We start from the raw sequence: 20,226 nt of genomic DNA, 5'->3' as shown, positions 1-20,226 counted from the left end.
TCTTTGTTAAGTAAAGAAAATTCCCCTTCTGCTTCTCGCTTTCTCCAGGTTGGATGTACACCCGATCTTCTTTTAGTACTTTCGCTTTGTTTTTCTAATACTTCGTCATTGATGGCAATTGCAATAGCTGCCAATTCAAATTGTGAAAATTGCATAATTACTTAAGCGTCAAGTCTATCGACAGATGAAATCACTAGCTGACAAAAACAGATATAGTGGTGCAAGCACGTACGTGCGTACACCCAAACAGCCCGGTGTAACATGAATCAATGTCCAGGACGGCGCACGGTGGCCGTGTCCCGGCCGAGGCCCGGCCCGGTCGCGACACGGTGTAGCGTGAATCAGCCTTTAATGCTTCTACATTTTGAGGTATTTCGTGACTCGTGAGGTAGTACGCATTATGTAGTAATGCGTACGTCGTTGCTTGAATTGTATTTGACTAATATTATAATATTATATCCATTTAATGGTACGATTTTTATGTTGTATTTAAAATGTTTATAATATTAAAGGTACTTTGTAGACTTTAGCAGCAGGATAAGCAAAGTTAATGAGTCGTGCCATCTTTCGACGTCGTTAACTTCCCCTACTTAATGCACATTTCATTATCAAAAACGTACTTACTATTATAAATCTGTAATAGTACTTTCAACCGAGTGTTGCCCTAGTGGCTTCAGCCTGCGACTCTCATCCCTGGGGTCCTAGGTTCGATCCTTGGTTGTGTCACTCGAATGGTGAAGCGAAACATCGTGAGGAAACTGGCTTGACTTAGACCCAAAATGTCGACGGATTGTGTCAGGCACAGGAGGCTGTTCACCTACTTGCCTATTAGATTGACAAATGATCATGAAACAGATATAGAAATCTGAGACCCAGACCTAAAAAAGTTGTATTTATTTTATTTAATAGTACTTTCACTAAATTCTTAGTTCAGTCAGTATTGACTTTACAATTTTAATTTTTAAAACTACTGGACTGATGTAATAAACTCTTTCTCCGTTGGAATCTTCCCTGAGTCAGCTATATTTATTATCAAAATACTTAAAATAAAATATGTCCTTAATATGAAGTTGGTACTATTCCACTCTTGGTTTAGTCTATAGTTCTTCTGTTATATTTTAACTGAGTCATTATTTATTGTGTCACTTACATTAAAGCACTTAAGTTTAATTAAATTATTATAATGAAAGGCAAAATAATGAATTAGGTCAACATTTAAGTGGATAACAAATGACGAAAATATTAGATAACTGGGTCAGGGCACAAATGAAATTGTAAATGGTTTATTATTAACTATATTCACGTGTAAAAAAGACTAACTTGACGATTATTTATAATCTATATTTTATGTTTATACGCTTGTTATGTGTAGCCCTAGTAATATCAGTGGTTCCACGGTGTGGAATTGTGCATACTCGACGTAATGAAGACCATAGGACACTTTACCATAAATTACTTAAAATTCACGTATATCGCAGAAATGTAAGAAAGCAAACGTGCGCAGCATCGACCTGCCACAATTTGTAACTAAATTATAAGTTTTATTTTAATTAATATTTTAAGTCTATAACACTTGGATTTTTTTGACCTCCGGCGGCAACCAATATAATTAGCTTGTACCTTTTTAATGGTCGTTACTGTTATCGCAATAAAATACTGCTTGCAGGACACAATGGTATCTATATTATTGGTACACGAAAACAGAATTCACATCCGAAAGATAATTGCTAAAGGTAGATGGAAACGATATCAGTGCTGCTATAATAATCATAATCCCGTACTTTAATTTGCAATATGCAACCATAAATGTACTTCGTTCTCGAACAACACATTTGCATTCTACAAATACCTACGTAATCAGCCCAGAGTGGTTCACCTGCAAGAGTTATATCTTCAAGCTAATATAGCTCTTGGAAATTTTGAATTTTATGACTATAATAAGACAGTAGACCACGGATAAAAGTTATGAAATCGTCTTCTGGTCACATGCGTCAATAATCTAAACGCTCACAAATTATCTACATCAAATTAATGCAGTCACTAGTTATGTATGTGAATTTTTTTTTTAATGTCCGAATGGAAGAGGTGATCGGCATCTGTTAAACAATCATAAAATTTTCATCATAGAACCTTAAAAAGTATAGGAGAAAAACAATAAAATTATTCGTAATATCCTTAGTTATAAAATCGTGCCGTGACTGCAAGACTACAAGTAAGCAACAAGCAGCTACAAGCTACCTGTGGGGAAAGTTTCCCAGCGATCGATACTGTGCAGGCTTCGCGTGCTCTTTACTATATTATACTTATATTAAACGCAGCAGGGTTAATTTACATAAAGTTTCAATTAAATCGATACTTTACAAGATATTTTTTGTGTTCAGTTTATTCTATTCTTAGATTTATAGATTAGGTGAAGTGCAACAAGAATTCAGTTCACAACGTACAAAAAAATCGCTGTAATTGTTTTAAATAATTTTAGTTCATTAATTAATTAATAGTTAACCCCATCTTTAATGTAGCTCCACGTGAAAAAACTATCATTGGTCACTCAAACTATTAATTTAAAACATACAGTTAATTAAAAGTAAACGACAAACTAGGCCCTATAGAAGAAAATTTAATTTAAAATGTGAAAAAAGTGAGAATAATTAAGGAAACAAGTTTTCCAGAAAACCACGAACGTACAATTATGCAAATTGGTGTATAATTGTCGTGTGCCAGCGTTTGAATATTAATAGTCTTGCGGTAATTAAAGTGGGTAAGAGTCGCCAATGCAGGTGGTGTAACGCTCTAATGTGGCTACACACGCTATTCAGTTTGAAGACGGCTGAATTCGAACGTATTTTTTTTATGACATTCGAGTTAACTTCAGAAAATTTAAGTTAAAGCGCGTGTCACGCAAACCAATTGAAGATATGTGGCCTATGCACTTTTTAATTTGTGTGTTGATTAATAGAAAACGTAGGTTATTACGTAAAATAGTGAAGATAAGATATTCTGCTGTTTGTACAGTCAACGTTTTTAGTTATGTACTGTATGTATCTAAACTAATATAGAACAAAATATTGAAAACCAGAATGTCAAGTCTAGATTGTCATGGTAAGAAAAAGGTGCACTTCCCCGGCACGCATTATATTATATATTAACATATTTAATTTCCTGTCATTTAACTTTCAGTGACTCAGTACAAGAAGAAGTATCCTTTACTCCTAAGTACTGCAGGTTTCTAATCTTATTCAAGAGAAACCCAATTTTATTTTAATATAAATAAAACGCTGGATCGGAATTAACTTTCAAATTCTGAGAATTAAAGAATTTACATAATATATCCTCCGTTATGCCTCTACTTATAACCTTATAATTATATAACCTCTTCTTTATAATTATATAAAGAAGGTAATTTCGTGCGATTTGCCTTCTACAAGACAAGTGATTTATTCCTAGACCTACATCCTTTCCAATAAAATCGTAGTAATTAATGTGTTTAGGAAAATCATATTAGGCCACGTAGTATAAGTCAGTTTGTATTTTTTTTATTTTTCATACAATTATTAAACGTAATGTAAGTAGAAACGCAAGCCGCAAAGCCTTGAGAAAATAGAAAGCATATAATAAGGGCATGCCTCCGAGACGGCAGCAATAAAATTGGTGCGATGCGGCACAGTTTCTGGCAAGTAAATCTAGGCGAGACAAAGGGTTGCAATTACGAGTATTTGGCAAACGTCTCTCCCAACTCAGCCGACATGGCGACATTCTAACTGCCATATATCGCTGAGATGGCTTTTTCAAGCCGGAAACCGTAAATAAATAAGTAAATATGGCAGAGAGATTCACGATTTCGCAACGAATAGCTTTTTCATAGAACAACGAGCTATGTCCGTTTGACCTAAACCAAACTAACCATGAAATCCGGAATCTGCTTGGCCAAAAAGTTGCTCATTATCCATAAAAAACTGCTGCACAAACCTTTTCATGTGATTTAGTAAGTGAAACGGCATGTAGTAGCTTTTTAAATAAGACTAGATGTAGGAGAGTTCTTAAAACAACTACAAAATGTATAAATAGAAAACTATTTAAAAGTTAGAAGCTTAAAATAAAAACTTGAGTTTTAGATGTTTCTTTATAATTTTCTCAATCAAAACTTTGACAATAATTTACGCAGAGGATGTCGTAGTCGTAAACATGTCTGTCTTATTTGAACCAAAATTATCTCTTTGCTCGATAGAGATCTTGTTTCAATTAGGTTACACAACATAATGTAAACCGAAATTCATGATGAGATTTGGCGAAAAATCTTGTTACGAACCTTTGCAGGCTTAAATAAATATTATAGTGTATATAAAACACGAGGGAGATAAAACAGCCCCGAAACCGCCACAAATCGTAGAAGCCGACGTGAGAGCAGCTAATGGATATTTATTTGTGAAGTTCTATTGCGTGTGTGGGAAATTAAACTGCCGAATACAATTCTTACTTCTCTTTAGTTATAGTATCTTTTGCATGAGGGTATTCCACTTCTTCTCGACCATTTCTGAACGCTTTTCCGCCTAAACCAACCTAAATTCGCCTCTTGAAAAAATAAATATTTTGGACGGCCCATAAATCTTAAAAATATATCTGCATTCTGCATTCTGTCCGACTGCGGTATTATTACAATAATTCTGTAGGAATTAAGCTGCTCTACGCCCTTGACTTGCGAACTGGTAGTAAATGTAAATTTAGAATTAATTTAACTTCTTTTCTGACGTTCATAAGTGTGGTTGTTTACATATATGAATAAAATGATTTTGACTTTGAATTTGTATAGTAATTATTTATTTGTAAATATTTTTATAGCGGATATTACATTAAAAATACTGATTTCTTACGTGCTACAAACGTACAAAGGATAATATTAATAATTGTACACCTAATGGGCGAAAATATGTTTAATTATGACGATGGACGTAATAATAAAAATGATCAATAACTATATACCGTGTCTTATACGCGGAAGGAGTCAATTAGATAGGAAAATTTAATACCTAATGAACCCATCCTACGAATAGAATGAACGTTCAACAGTTTTATGAAAAAGGTTTTAGACACAACTTATTTAATTATAATAAATATTTTGTACACCCATAGCTTTACAATCTGTAATATTGATTAGGAATCAATTCTGAAGAAGGAATAGTAATATAAAAAGTGATAACTAAAAAAAATCTCCTCTTTTTATGAACAATTCTTCAAGTTAATCGTGATTAAATTAGGGATCGTCGCTTCTGGCGCATTTCAAAATGAATGTTGTTTGGTAGAGTTCAGTTTGATACACATCTGTGACAGGCGAGTGGATCCAGAACTCATTACTTTAACTTCATCGATGGCGTCTACTTGGTCCAGTCTCTTATTTTCTGCTAGCTATGCCATAGTGACTTCAATTACATAAAAAGTTTAGGGGGATGTTTCTACTTATCAAGAAAAATTAAATCAATCAAGGTTTTATCGTAGTTATTGAACGATATAACCTCAGCAGTAATTAGGTCAACGAAACAACTCGTCCAAACAATCTGAACATATTCGAGTATTTTCCGTCAATTATTTAAAAATATCCCCATTTTGTCCTGAACGTAGCAACAATTCGACTGGAACATTCGAGGGGTTCCACTGTCTCATAATTTATTCATAAATATTCACTCGCTTCAAATATGAATAATTCTAAGTTTCAATCCATTAGAGCGACAGTTCCTGCCACACATACTAATTTGTTGTCGTTAAATTTTGTGTTGCATTGATATCAATGATATGTTTAATAATATAGATTCTTTTTAATCAACAAAAAGTGCTGAAATAATATTCGAAATGGCTCGCACGTTACTACTGTACGCATCAAGGATACAGAATATTAATACCACGCACCTCATTTATTAGCTACGAACAATAGGAGAAGAATTTTGTTCTATCTTGCTTCAATGATAATTGTTGCTTCATTTTTAAATTAGCTTGATCGAAATTAATTAAGTTTTCTATGATAATTCGGAATGAAATATGCGTTCGATGTTCACGGTGAAATAATAAATTCACTATGAAAGTTAGAGCTCGATAAGGACATCTTACCCGCAGTCCGCATTGTTATTCATCAAGCGACCTCTTTTGTGGCGTTTCGGGAACGCTTGCCGCATCTCGTGTCCTTGTCCCACCACCTATTTTTACGCAGGTTGGAGCGAAATAGCTGTGTGCTAGAATGTTGCGCTATGAATCTACGTATGAATCCTGGTTTCCATCTCTGTCTGGCACGACAATGCGGTATTTGTAAGAAGGAGGCGGTGGATGGCGCAACAGTTGTCGTGCTCGTACTATCGATCTGGGCTTGGCCACGTGAGGCGCCCGTGAGCTTCAACACTCTCTACTCTTACTAAAACTTGTACGAAATGTAATGCAGTACATTTCTTTATTAAATCAAGCGGTTGTTACAATTTTGGCTGATAAGCAGCAATGTATAGCGAGCTGGGAAATGTCACGTTTATCGAACGCAATAATTGCTTTATTCCATTTGGAAGACTCGTCAAATAAAATAGAACGAAATGCAAATCCAAGGTCCTTTACGACGCAATACGCATCAAGCCATCAACGTACATCCTTCCTTCAATCTTGTATTCAAATAAGCTGTCTAATTTTTCTTTCCATAAACGAACTTTATTGATGTCAATAAACGTGCGCTGAAAGGTTTTATTTGATTTCGCTGAAAGTTAAATTTTGTTTACAAAGGCTGTGTTTATTCTACGTCTTTGTGGCTTTGGGTCGTTATTTTTACAAGTACCTTTTTTAGAAATTGGATTACTTTATCAATTGCTAACCACAGTAATTACAATAATTGATAAATGTCGATGAGCAAGTTGTAATAAACGAAAAACGTTTTGATTATTTAACGAGTTACAAGAAAATGAAAAAGCGTGCGAAATAATTACCTATACACGAAAAAAATTAATTATTATAAAATCATTCTAAACTGAACGGTTTCTTTGTAATGAAATATTAAAATGTTATTGAAGGTTTGAAGTAAATATGTTCAAGTGTTCAATAACATTCGAAGCAGATTTTGATGTTACAATAGTTACAATGTTTAAACCTAAAATCTGATTTGTTATTGCTTCAAGAGCTTGGGTTAAGGGCATATTATCCCTTAAGCTAAAAAATCACAACGAATAACATCTTGTTTCAAAAGACATGTTTATCCCTTAAGTTGCGTGTTATAGAAATCCAAGCACTTTGCTGGGCTGGCACCCGGCTGATGCAAGCCATTACTCATAGCAGACAGATAAACAAACGAGCTGGGATTTATGTGTCAGCGATACGTTTGCTTTTAGTGTTTCGTGACAAAATGGAACGCTTTTTACATAACGTATTTGAAGTTACATATTTTATCACAATATCGTATTGTACCTACCAGTGATCGATCATTTCGTAAACTGCCAACAATGATATTAAAAAATATGATTTAAGCAAAGTAATATTTTTAAACAATTCTTTAATTATAATAATATTCCTGGGAATTATTATACAGTAATAATCATTTTATATAATACAATCACTACGATTAACCTTATAATTAATTATTAAATTCGGAATGAATTGATATAATTCTGTAACCGTGATATATGCCAATTATTTAAGGTTATGCAGTAATGATATTATATATTTTTCAGTCATAGTGGATGTAAGTTGCCGTAGGTTCGTATTGCACAGCACGTGAACAAACACATGCGTAGCAAATCCGTAGCAACGCAGTCCGTAGTTCGTAGCCTTGTGCCACGAGATGTATAAATCATTTTAATGGAACCTTTCATTTATAACGTGCCTATTTCGATACCTATTGGAAATTAAATTTGATAATAAATAAACATGTACCCCAATATTCAGAAAAATAATTTGAGTTAAAATTGATAAAAAGAGGCGAAATAGTAATAAACATTTGAAGCACATTTTCTAGACAAAGTAGTGTGCAAATCGATTTTAATACAAAAGGATCTCGTTTACTCCTATCATACATAAATAATTATAGTACAGGCAAAGACGGGAGCGAAGCTTACATTGACGCATAGTAATATGAAGCCACATGGTAGTGAAGATCCGCGGAGGGCGGCAGCCGACAAATCCAATATTCTTATAAGCGTATTAGCTTCATGCTTAACTGGTTTACTGACCCTGTTTCGCTCGCAATGACGTCACACTCCGCACTGTACTTGGGACCTTTTTGCCTTATTGCTAATTAAGTCATCCTCTGCAGTATTTGCTTCTTATCAGTTTAATTAATGCATTAAAACCACATGCGTTTATTGTACGCATGGATAACAGAAGTCAGGAATCTCGCCGTTAATTAAAATCTTGGGTTTGGATACAATTTTGGGTATATAAAATGTCGAAAATGTCGACAGCGTTAGTCCCGTGAAAAAACAAAAAATGAAACGAACTAGGAACGAACGAGAATTAGGAAACTAAATTAGGAAGTACAGAATGCTACTAGCATTGTTTTTGAGCGTTTTAAAAAATTCATTATATTGTGATTGCTCATATACTTCTGTTGGTGGCCTTAACAGGTATAAATGGACTTAACACAACAGATAAAAGTGAATCGAAAGGTCTCATTAAGTTTGCCGCATTGCGTTTCTCACCTTGTGACATCAATCCTCTCAATAATCTTGTTTGAAGCAATATGACAGAAACATTAAATATCAATAACTTGCTTGTCGTGTCATAGAGAGAAATAATTATGTCAATTTCTAAGTTTTGCAAAACAAAGAATGTGAAGGAGAGAGGGTTTAAAGGGTTTCAAAGGGCCATCGCCCCGGGCGCGGTCGGCCCCGACAAATAACACGCATTCATTTGTTACCTACGTGCCGAGATTTAGAATAAAAGGAAACGATTTTCTTTACTATGTTTTTATTTTCTTCTCATATGTTGATATGTATTAAGCGACTAAAGCCAAACGATATAATTACGTGTTCGTTCCAAAGTCTGAATACGCTTACGTGATCGAACTTGAAAGGGTTTACGAGTTAAGTAATAAATGAAAAAGTAATTTCCATATGGAGGCTCCGTCATAAAACTATCCGCAGTTTACGGCGCTCCCCGCTTTATGGACAGTTCGCCGCAGTAAGTGCACTTTATAGCCCAACTATAAAACGGCCACATTTTAAATGACCTGTTCGTGCTGGCTCCCTTAAACTTCTTTATTACTTATTCTTGTCGCCGACTTCTCTAATCCGTGATTACGCGTACGTTAAAATGATAATGTTAGATTAAATTTCTCAAGGTTGAACTGATTTAACCGCACGTGTAAAGCTTCTCATTAACCCTGATATCAAATTTAGTAAAGAAACTCTTTACTTAAGAGTTACTCCTGAGAATACTAAACATAAACATGAAAGGGTAGATGAGAAAATGTAGAGTAGAGTTAATGTGGAAGCCCATAAAGAGACATTGCGGGGCCGGACTTCACAAACAAACTCGATTTAACTTCAATTGTCGCTCGTTTCGCCGCATTTTTATGTTATCACATCTTTAACGCTACGACGGCTGGTTACGTATTTTCTCCAAATAAAAATCACTTTAAATGTAACCTATTTTGAGCGGTTTTGGCTTAGTGGCTTCATCGTGCGACTCCCATCCCTGAGATCGTGGGTTCGATCTCCAGTGTTAATGGATTTTCTATCTATGTGCGCATTTAACATTCACTCGAAAGGTGAAGGAAACATCGTGAGGAAACCCGCTTGCTTAGACCCAAAAAGTCGACGGCGTGTGTCACAGGAAGCTGATCACCTACTTGCCTATTAGAAAAGATTTTTATGTTACAGGAGGTACACGGGCAGGATGCCAATCAGATCATGAAACAGATACAGAAATCTGAGGTCCAGACCTAAAAAGGTTGTAGTGCCACGGAGATATATATATATAAATAAATATATACAGTGTAAACTCTCTATAACGTCTTTCGTTATAAAAATGAGTTAAATTTATTTGGTTTAACCCAATACCTATATAATAACTCTTCCATCCCTATAACTAAACCTGTATATAATGAATAAAAATGCTCGGTGCTGCCCTTGAAATTCGTTATAAAGAGTTCACACTGTATGTATAAAATAAATTAGAATAAATTGTTGAGATGTCGAGGCTCCGTAGAGATCCTAACGTCTACGGCATGGTACAGACTACTGGACTACAGCATAACATTGAAGTGCATAAATACACTTGACATAATAAAACAAAAAAACGAGAAATGATTAACATTTTTAACTAAGACCAATACCAGGCAAAATAGTAAATGCTTACTCTGCCCCTGGTGACATACATACAAACAAAAAAACTGTATGGCTCGGTAGAAGACGAGGACGGGTATATAATATAAACAAAGGAAATATTAAGAATTAGCATATGAATGTTTCCAATAAAAAGTACCTAAGCAAGATAGCTGGGGCGACCGCAGAGCTGACGGAAAATAATAAACTGCTCAAATATAAGTCTTTCTTTCAACTTTGATTTTGTTCCCTTTGGAGTAGAGAATCTTGGGTCGTGGGGTGTAATTGCACACATTTCTAATTATTATTATGTAGTTTAAGAAAATTGTAATTTAAAATATTTTTTATTAAGTTTCCAATTAAATAATATCTACAAAAATATACATATTCGTCGAATAACATCATATTTTAAGTTGTGCAAACATTTTCCTCATCTTGGCGCTGTTGTCGAATATCGTAAAATGTTTAAATCACATGTTCTATTAATATGTTTCATTTGACATTAGGTGACCAACAAGTCGACTACTTGCTTGTACAGAAAAAATAAATTTCTCGTTAAGTTAGGTTTGTCAGAGAGAATAGTGACAGTTTTAGCTGTAGTATGTTATATGAAGGAGTAAAGTGAGGGCCGAGACTCGAGTCGCAAACGGCTCGTTGACCTCCCGCCCTCTCCACACGCCACTCCACTCTCGATAGCTCTGCTCACTTCTTAGATGCAGCTTTACTTTGACGTCGTTATATTTTCTTAAGTATATTAGTACAAGAAAACTATTGAATTCCTTTCCACCTAAACTAAACATCCTTATTGTTCGATTACTGGCGAAACAAATATTGTCAGATTGCAGGCAACAAAACACTAATCTTCTATTGTTATTAAAAATAAATCAAACGCAGAATTGTGTATACTTCTTTACTGACACTGTTAATTTTCGCTATCATTATTTTTTCTACTATTATTATTATTACATTATTTTTCATTTTTTTGCGTCTGAGGCGCAAACTAGTTGTTGTGGTCTCTGGCAGAGTGACCAGTGCTGTGGAACACGTCTGCTCCACAGCATAATGCTGAGCCAGGGTCAGTTACAACCACAATTTGAAACAGACATATTCCTGCTTTTCTAAAACATAATAATTAACTCGAAGAATTATCTACGCTTAGTGAAAGCGACTGACACGATTATTCATTTGTTGACAGGATGTAGGAACAGTGATCCGATATATTTCCATCTGGAAGCCGTCAGCTCGTAACTAATCCGCAGCTTATCGGCCAATCTCGCCTATCCCAGATTGCAATCTCGATCCAATAAATGCTCGCGTTAGGATCGGAATTTATATGAAGTATGTGAGTTACGTATCACATTATTTTTAAATGGAAATTCTTATGCTTTTCTTGTACATTTCTATAGAGATCGACAGGTCACGCCCTGAAACGTAGTTCCACATATCTAGCCTTTTCCTCTTATTTCTTTTCTCATTTATTTATGATACGAGATAATCATTTGTAGCATCAAAATGTCTCGGCATTATTAGACATTTACATGGGAGTGTTACAACTTACATTCACTTTAGTATATTAAGGTATAATGTTGACTACATTAAACTTGCTCCGTTATATAGCTTCTACGAAATAACTGCAAATATTCTATCGTGACTTGAAAACGTAAATATCTACTTATGTATTCAGCGACGGTACAGAAATAATATAAAAATATGCAGTCTAAATGCAGTTTAAAGCTAGATACGTCTAAGAGAAATTGCTGCCTAGATTACTGCACTTTTTGTAGTGCAATAAACTTATAGTTTTTTTAGTTTCATGAAATAGTACCCATTGAAATAGTTTTCAATATACCTTCCATTTAATTAAATCTGAAATGAATTATGAAAACGTCACTTCTACTTGACTGAAAATATAGTAGAAATTATGAATAAAAGTCTTTATATCTATCCTCTAAAATATAATGAACTCTTCTTCGATTCATTGTTCTTTTTATAATGGCAATAGTCGCTTAGTGGTATCCAACTGCAAGTGTTAAGTACTGTGGAGGGTTGTCGGAGGCAAGGTCGTCGCTACAAGCAGCCACTTTAGACGCTTTGTGTTGCTATTTGCATAAACTTCTCGCTATTGTTTCTGCTTCACTTATTGTTATGCTAAATGCTCGCTAGTTGCCAGTCTCCAAAGGTACGCTTAAACCCAGTTTCTACGAATTGTTTTAGCTCTAATGCCTCATAAATATTCCGCAAAATTTATGTAAGCGAGTCACAGATAAGAAATGCTAGAACTATGTAACGATGTGAGATTAATGCAAAATTCGATTATTATGGTATATTGTTCGAGACGACAAAACAACAATAAGATTAATTCCAATTTTAAAGTCAAAAAAATGTATTATTTTAACATTACAAAAACTCGCTTTATTAGAATTAGAAAACTGTAATTATGAAAAAAAATTATAAAAAGTTTTTCTTCTCACATTCTGATATCAACGCCACAATAAGTTTCAGTTTAAAAATTGCTTAGGTCAGTGGCATTGCAGCTCTATTGTTGAACAGTTTTAATTCAATGAAACTAAGCATCGTTTGTGGGCGCCCTTAAACGCTGACGTCACGGGGACTGGCCAAGTCAGAAATTAGGTCGACCTACACGACCTGCCCGGTACTCACGCCTCGGGCTTAGCGTCTTTGTTTCAGCTAAGCCCCAATATACAAACAGAAAAGACTAAAGGCGAATTGTTGAGATTATAAAGAGATTTTAGTTTCATAGAAAGATGCCCAAGAAGTACTACAACTTTAAACATGACGAAATAATGAACGAATCTAGGTTAGTAGCTATTTGTGTAGATTAGCTTACATGCCGCATTTTGTAGTCACATATTTAGTTAAATTTTGGCGCAGCTAATACGGCTTTAACGTACAGTCTTTTGTAAGAGCATGATTCGAGATAGCTCTGGCACCGTGACCCAGATTTCAAAGTAACACAGGCCCAAAACACTGGTGTATTTGTTAAAAACTCGGCTCAAAGAACAATGTCAAACAAAACTAAAAATATTTCATGAATATCGAAGCGGGGTGGGGTTGGCATAATTAGGCTAGTTTGAGAGGCTCGGCGTCACTAATGAGCGCACTAACGACACAACTCAAACTTTACTCTGTTTCCCTGAATATCTTATGGAGCTTCATAATTACCTTCTACGATATTAAAAGCTTCAACGGAGCAGAGCAACTTTTTAAATCCTTATGCTGAAGTATCGGGTTAATATTTGCTTAATATTGAGCACTATGTACACGACTAATGGCCAAAGTCATAAATTAGCGAAAGATAATTAAATTAAGCCGATGATGTCGCGTTTGCCACACCCAAAACATGACTAATTAGAAATAACGGCGTGGAGACCATATTAACACTTTAACTGAGAATTTTCCATGTTTCAGTAAATATTTAAAAATATATAACTTTCCGGGGTCTTGTAAATTTAAGAGTACTGTCATGTGCTTTATATTTTTTTTTGTTTTGGCTAAAAGCTTCTCGGTTGTATTGAACCGTTGTGGATTTTCAGGCAAGTATGAGAATCACCCACTGTGCCCTATTCCGGCAGTGGCGCTGTCCCTTCAGAGCTTCCAGGCAAGCTCGGTTTTGTATGGGTATCTTCCCAAGTGAGTGGAATCTGTTGTGAAGCGCAGAATATTCGACGAGGATGTGGATGTGGAAATGGCAGAAAATATTAAAATTCAATTTTATTTAAGCTTATTTTACAGAATGTATTAATTTTAAAAGAGCCGTGTAAACTGTTTTTTTTTTCTATTTTTGGTGTAATTTGTCCCCATCAAACAGAAAATATAGTCACATTCAACACAATGGCCGTAGCGTTTATGAATTTATTACGTTGTCATGGACATGAAAAGCCAACTGCTAACACCACCAAACTTTTTAATCCGATTTTAACACCTTAAATAATAATTCACAGTCACAGTCACAGTGTTTGTTTAAACACCAAACAAATGTACGCAAGCGATCACAGATGAAAGGATAGGTGATGAAATTAGTGTCTACTTATTTAAGTAATGATTTATTATGTTCATTTTCTTTTAACTCCAGAAAAATGTTTATCTAAGTTAGCTATTACAAAGTTTTAAATGAAAAAGAGAAGCTACAGTATGCAAAATTTATTCTTGTAAGTGCCTTTTGTACCTGATTATCGACATCGATAAAGTTATTATATTGATTTTGAAACATAAATTCAGTATTAATTTATTTTTCTTTATTTGTGTGACTTTATGCTTGCCTAAATGCACATTGTTGATATAGTTTACTGTCATAGTGTAAATCAAATGTCTGAAATAGTCTTATTAAAGTGCTTTATCAATAAAAAACATTTAATGTTTTGGCTATTATTATTTATTTTTTATGTAACAAACGGGCAAGAGGCTCACCTGTTGTTAAGTGACACCGTCGCCCATGGACACTGTACCATTATAGCTGTTAAGTAACGATCGAAACCAAACAAAGATCAAACACTTCCAACTGCGTCTCGGGTTTCATCGACAATTACGCAGCATCCCTATTAATGTACAATCATACCTGAAAGTTTATGAAACTCGCGTCGAGGGAGATTACTCCAGGCCAGCGGGGAGTGCCAGCGGGGAGGGGCAGAGGGCGGGGGAATGGGAATTTCTGATATTTACGATACTACCTGCACAATTTCTGCGTCATGTGGGAGTGATGAAACCTCTTTACAGCAGGTGTCAATCGTTTCGTGCTATATGAAGCGAAAAGAGATGATATTTTTGTTTTTTTGTTTACAAGCGCAGTTTCTGTCACGCTATTAATATGTTGACTTATTCACGTTACATCCTATATATCTTCTAAGCAGGGCAATTCAAAGTACTATATTTGCAGTTTGTAGCGGAGTATTAATTGTTCATGAAAGTGTCGCAGTGTCGGAGGTGGCGCTGGCGGCGCTCGAACAAAGGAATATGAAAGTGCGACGTTGCCGAAACCTGAATAATTCGGTTGCGCTGCAACGGGCCAAGGACGCGCTCTCGCTCGATACCGCACAGACCTCCGCCCGCTGCGCCCAGAGACGACTGACACTCTCTCTTTACAACGGCGTTGATGCTAGCTTCATTATTCATTTATTGTTAAGTAATATATGGTAGACAAAATGTTCCATGTTTTTATCCGTAGTAATAGAGTATCATAAGTGCTAATTATATTTATTTTAGTATGCGGTTGTTACGGCTTGGTTATAACTATAATAGTATGTATTATTAAATGTACTCATCTAGGCAACATTACGAGTTTGAAAAATTAGTAAACTCTGAAGGCTTCGTGGTCTGTGCTCTTTCACTCTCTCTCTTCGCCTACATTCTACTATCGCGACAAAGATTCATAAATTAATATATTCACTTTATAAAACCTCTCTTCTATTACTGGGTATATGTATTTAATTTAGTTCAATCATGTTTTCATAAATTAATATAAGTAAACAATATTCGTTTAAATGTTTAAGGTATTGCTGGTAGATGAAAATAAATACTTCGGTTGATTAAGCGTTTCATTGCTACGAGTCTACGAAAATTCGTAGGCTATGCGTAGCATAGAAGTAAAAAAAACAAAATTAAAAAATTTCTTTATTCAATAACAAGTTAAATTGTTTAAGCAGATATTGAATCCCCTGAACTAAGTCTAGGGAAACCTGTACATCAGGATACTCCGCCCTTCCACGGGTTTAATGAAATATTAACTTAACAATTGTTACCAAAATACTATACAAAGAAAAATAGAAAGCTAAGACTTATTACTAAAACAAAGATACAGGTTTACATGGTTGAGACATTTGTACACACTAGAAGTGAATGACTGTGATAATGTTAGGAAAGCGATGGATGGGATGGGAGGGTGGCAAGTGCTATTGTAAAAGAGTGTAAGTGCATTGTGGAAATTAAAAATGGTGAAATTATTCTTGAACTAGTGATTCAGTTTCTTAATAGTTTAGTCCAAAGTGGTAATTATTGTTTTAATTTCGTATGATAACTTAGGGTAAATATTAAGGATCCTTAAGTCTTACTGGGATATGGATGACAACTTCCAATTATGTCCGGGACGTGGCCTGCTATATTTTTTAAAACCGAAAAAGCATTGTGAGTGAAATTAACCAAAAATCTGATCAAATATTTTTAATGTTCACTTCACGATATGTTCGACCACATTAACAAAAAGATTTGCTTACTTATATAATAAACTAAAATAATAAAGAAAGGGAGGCTAAACAGTATAATCTATTGAAGACAGCACTAAGTTAAATACCATCTCATGTGAAAGTACGTTACATAATGGTAGATAATATATTTATACTAAGAGTCAGTGAATCACATGTTTTTAATACACAAAGGGAATAAACATACATTTTCTGGTAATGTTTGCGTTCTGGACTTGGAATGTAATAATAGTTTTGTAGCCATGGAAATAGCCTGCTTTGTCGATCAGCCGCGATTCCTAACATTTCTGTGCTGAGACAGTTATGGCCAATATATTAACTGATAAACTATCTGCGCTCCTCTGTTTCACCTCCGTTGTTCCTATTAGTCGTATGCTGTAATATCCAACCTCTAAATTAACCAAACTAGCCGCAGCGCAGCCCAAACATACAATGACCAATATTTAAGCCTTGACTTGTTTAGCTATTGTGAAAGAATATCCATATTAAAGCGCTAAATCATGTGCACCATGAGCACACCATCACGCAACACAGCTGAATGAGGTATTACTTTAAACGTATTAAATTGATTATTGACATTTTTGTTTTTGTAATTGTTTGAACCTTTTTGTATATATTACATATTCCAGATTTGGCTATATTTTTAGTATAAATGTTTGTTATATATAATTTATGTTAGGTTAGGATTACTATCAACTAAATAAATAAATTCTGCTTGTATGCTTGTGATATGTGACACAGTTTGGGTCAATAATTATTCTCATTAGATTGCAATCTGTTGAACAATTTCTTTCTGTATTTTATAATGATAATCCTGCTAATTCGGGACGGAGACATCAACAAACGGTTCTTAAGTTACAAGTGGAAAATTACTTTTTTGTTTAAAGATAATCATATATAATGACTATAATATAGACAATTTTAATGTGACCACTCTGTACGAGAATTGTGTAGAGTTTAAATAACGTAAATACGTCGTAGTACAATAAAAAAGGTTAAACAACTTATTGAACTGCTTATTAGAAATATGCAAACAAGATATACAAGAAACAGGGTGTGTCATTATTTTTGTATAATATCAACGTAAATCATTATAAATGTGTATACTATAAGGAATAGTAAACAATGTCGAAATGCGAGACAGACATGCATGTCCTTTCAAGGAAATTTGTCTCCTACTTGAACCTTCTACGGCCAGTCTTAAGACCGCTGATAAAATTGATCTTGAACGATGTAATTAATTAACGTTGCAATTTGAAGAGTCGTAAACCAATTTGCCGGTGCGAGGCGGCCGCCGCCCCGACATTGACCTACGTCATTCATCCCCTTAGGTACCAGTTGCCACCCCTGCTTAAATAGGGTTGCTACACTTAGTCAAAAAAGTCCAAGGGAACGAAGTCAAAGTTATGTGCGTTTTATTCTGCCAGAACGTAATTGATAATCAATTGTTCCCGACGTAACAGACCAGAACTTTCTTGCATTGTGTTAAACATGACTGGAGGTGAGTTTTGAAATACTAAAATAGAAGTAAGTAAGTATTTATTTAGTAGTATCAGTATGTGTTGGAGTTTACTTGGTATACTCATACTTGGTAGACCCTACTTGGCGTCAATAACAAGTACATACTACGTTAATGAATTTTCGATCGGAATATGGAAGATTGCAAGCCCTGCTCAAAGTTACGCACACATATACCGGTGTACTAACGTAATATTATCCATGTAGGCAGTTCAGGCTCGTTTTACAGTGAACGGGGTGCTCCCCTACCCGCCCGACCGCCCCCTCTGCCGCGCCCATGCCTAGCGATAGATGCGCTTTGGGAGGCTTCACACATTCGTTATTGACTTTGGCTTTACTTTTATGTATCTGAATGCTGAATCATCAGTTGGCACTGGATCGGATTTATTAAATTCTACAGATTGCGCATGTAAAAACGATGAATTAATAATATTAATATTTTTGTTTCTAGTTACTTGAGATATTGAGACAAGATCTAATTGTTCTCAATATAATACAAATCACGATTAACAATTAAAGTAAAGTTATAGACGAAATATGAAATAATTAAGTCATCAAACATCTACAGCGATGTTGTGAAACGAAATAACTCGTTGTAAGGGCAGAGCGGAAATTATAAAGTAACGAGTCTCGGAGCAGCGGATATGGGCCAATGAAAATAAACATTTTTCCGTCTTCCCTGCACTCGGAAACCGTTTAATATTATTGAGCCACTTCAATATTCAGAAGCGCAGTTCGTTAGATTAACTACCCTATAGAGTATCATTCGTTTTTTGCTCTCGTCAGAAACGAGATATAGCGAGACTTAATTTCAATTTGCGTTTTTAAAATATAGAATGGAAAATCTTAATATATTCAGTACGAGACAAATGGGAATAGAAAATATACAATTCAGAAAGCCTGGTGATTATTTATTAGTATTTGACATCATCACGTGTAAGGAACAAGACAGATTCTCTGTTCCTACATCATTGTGCGGATTTTATTCTTGGCTTGAAGTAAGACTAGTTGCATCACAACTGCGTAACAATTAGAATAGGAGCGGCAAGTTGTCGTAGTGCGACGCGCTGCGTATTCTTAATGTAATCGGATTACGGTTGAACATCACGCTACTTGTTTGCGATATTCATAGATATTGCCTGTTATTATTATAGAATATGAACCATTTAGAACTGACAAGGACATAAAATGAAAGCCATACAGGATAAATCTCCTTCAACTACCACAGGGATACCTTGGAATCCGATATTTAAAAAAAAAAAATTAATACAGAAAAGTGTATGTTTTTATAATGTGACTATCACAGTAATATCTAATGGTCTCTTTATTCTTTCGTTACAGAAAACCAAAAGTTTTCTTGGAAGTAATCCGTCCCGCGTGGATATAGTACCGAGGGACAGTGTCAGTCACGGCCTAGTGCCTCCCCGCGACGTCGCCGGAAAACACAGTTGATAAGTTTTAAAGCTATTTATAGAATAATGAGTTCGCTCGAATTTGTATACGAAATTTGGATAAAGTAGATTCAGTTGTATTTCAATGAGAAAAATAAATATAAATCCAATGCGTGTATTTTTCATTAGGAATTGGAATATTTGGTTTGGAATAAAAGAGACGCGAAACAATGCAATTAAATTTTTAATGAATTCTGAAATTAAAGATCAAAGAATCGTGATATTCCTCTCGTTCTTTCGGCGACAAGGGCGTCGGCGTAAATTTACAATTATTTCAATTTTTAATGACGTTCATAAGTTTACATTGTTTAATCAATAAAAGTAATAATATTATGATACAGGTACTTACCAGAAGGTATCTATAAAATATAATTAATTTTACAACATTTCAGAATCATAAGAATTCTAGTTATTATTCTAGATCAACATTTAGGTACATGTGTATGTAAAATATTATTAAAAAAGGTTTAAAGTTATATTATATAAACTAAAAAATAACAATTCTTATTAAACGTTTATGGTTCATCGTAAATTAAAAATTATTTATTAATGTATCAGTGATCATAATATTGTTTGAAACACCTAACGCCATCTAGTATTTCATGTTATTAAGGATAAAAATTCAAAGTAATTAACAAGTTTATGTTACATTATTTTTTACGAACTCGGGTTAGTTTAATTAAATAATTTATAATCATCAAATAAACCAAGTTTTATATAAGATCGCAACCTATCTTTGAAAGTATGATGTGATAGAATAAACTG

Source organism: Pieris napi, chromosome 2 (assembly GCF_905475465.1).
Source record: "Pieris napi chromosome 2, ilPieNapi1.2, whole genome shotgun sequence".
NCBI classification, from domain to species: Eukaryota; Metazoa; Arthropoda; class Insecta; order Lepidoptera; family Pieridae; genus Pieris; species Pieris napi.
Note: the sequence above shows the minus strand (reverse complement) of the source record.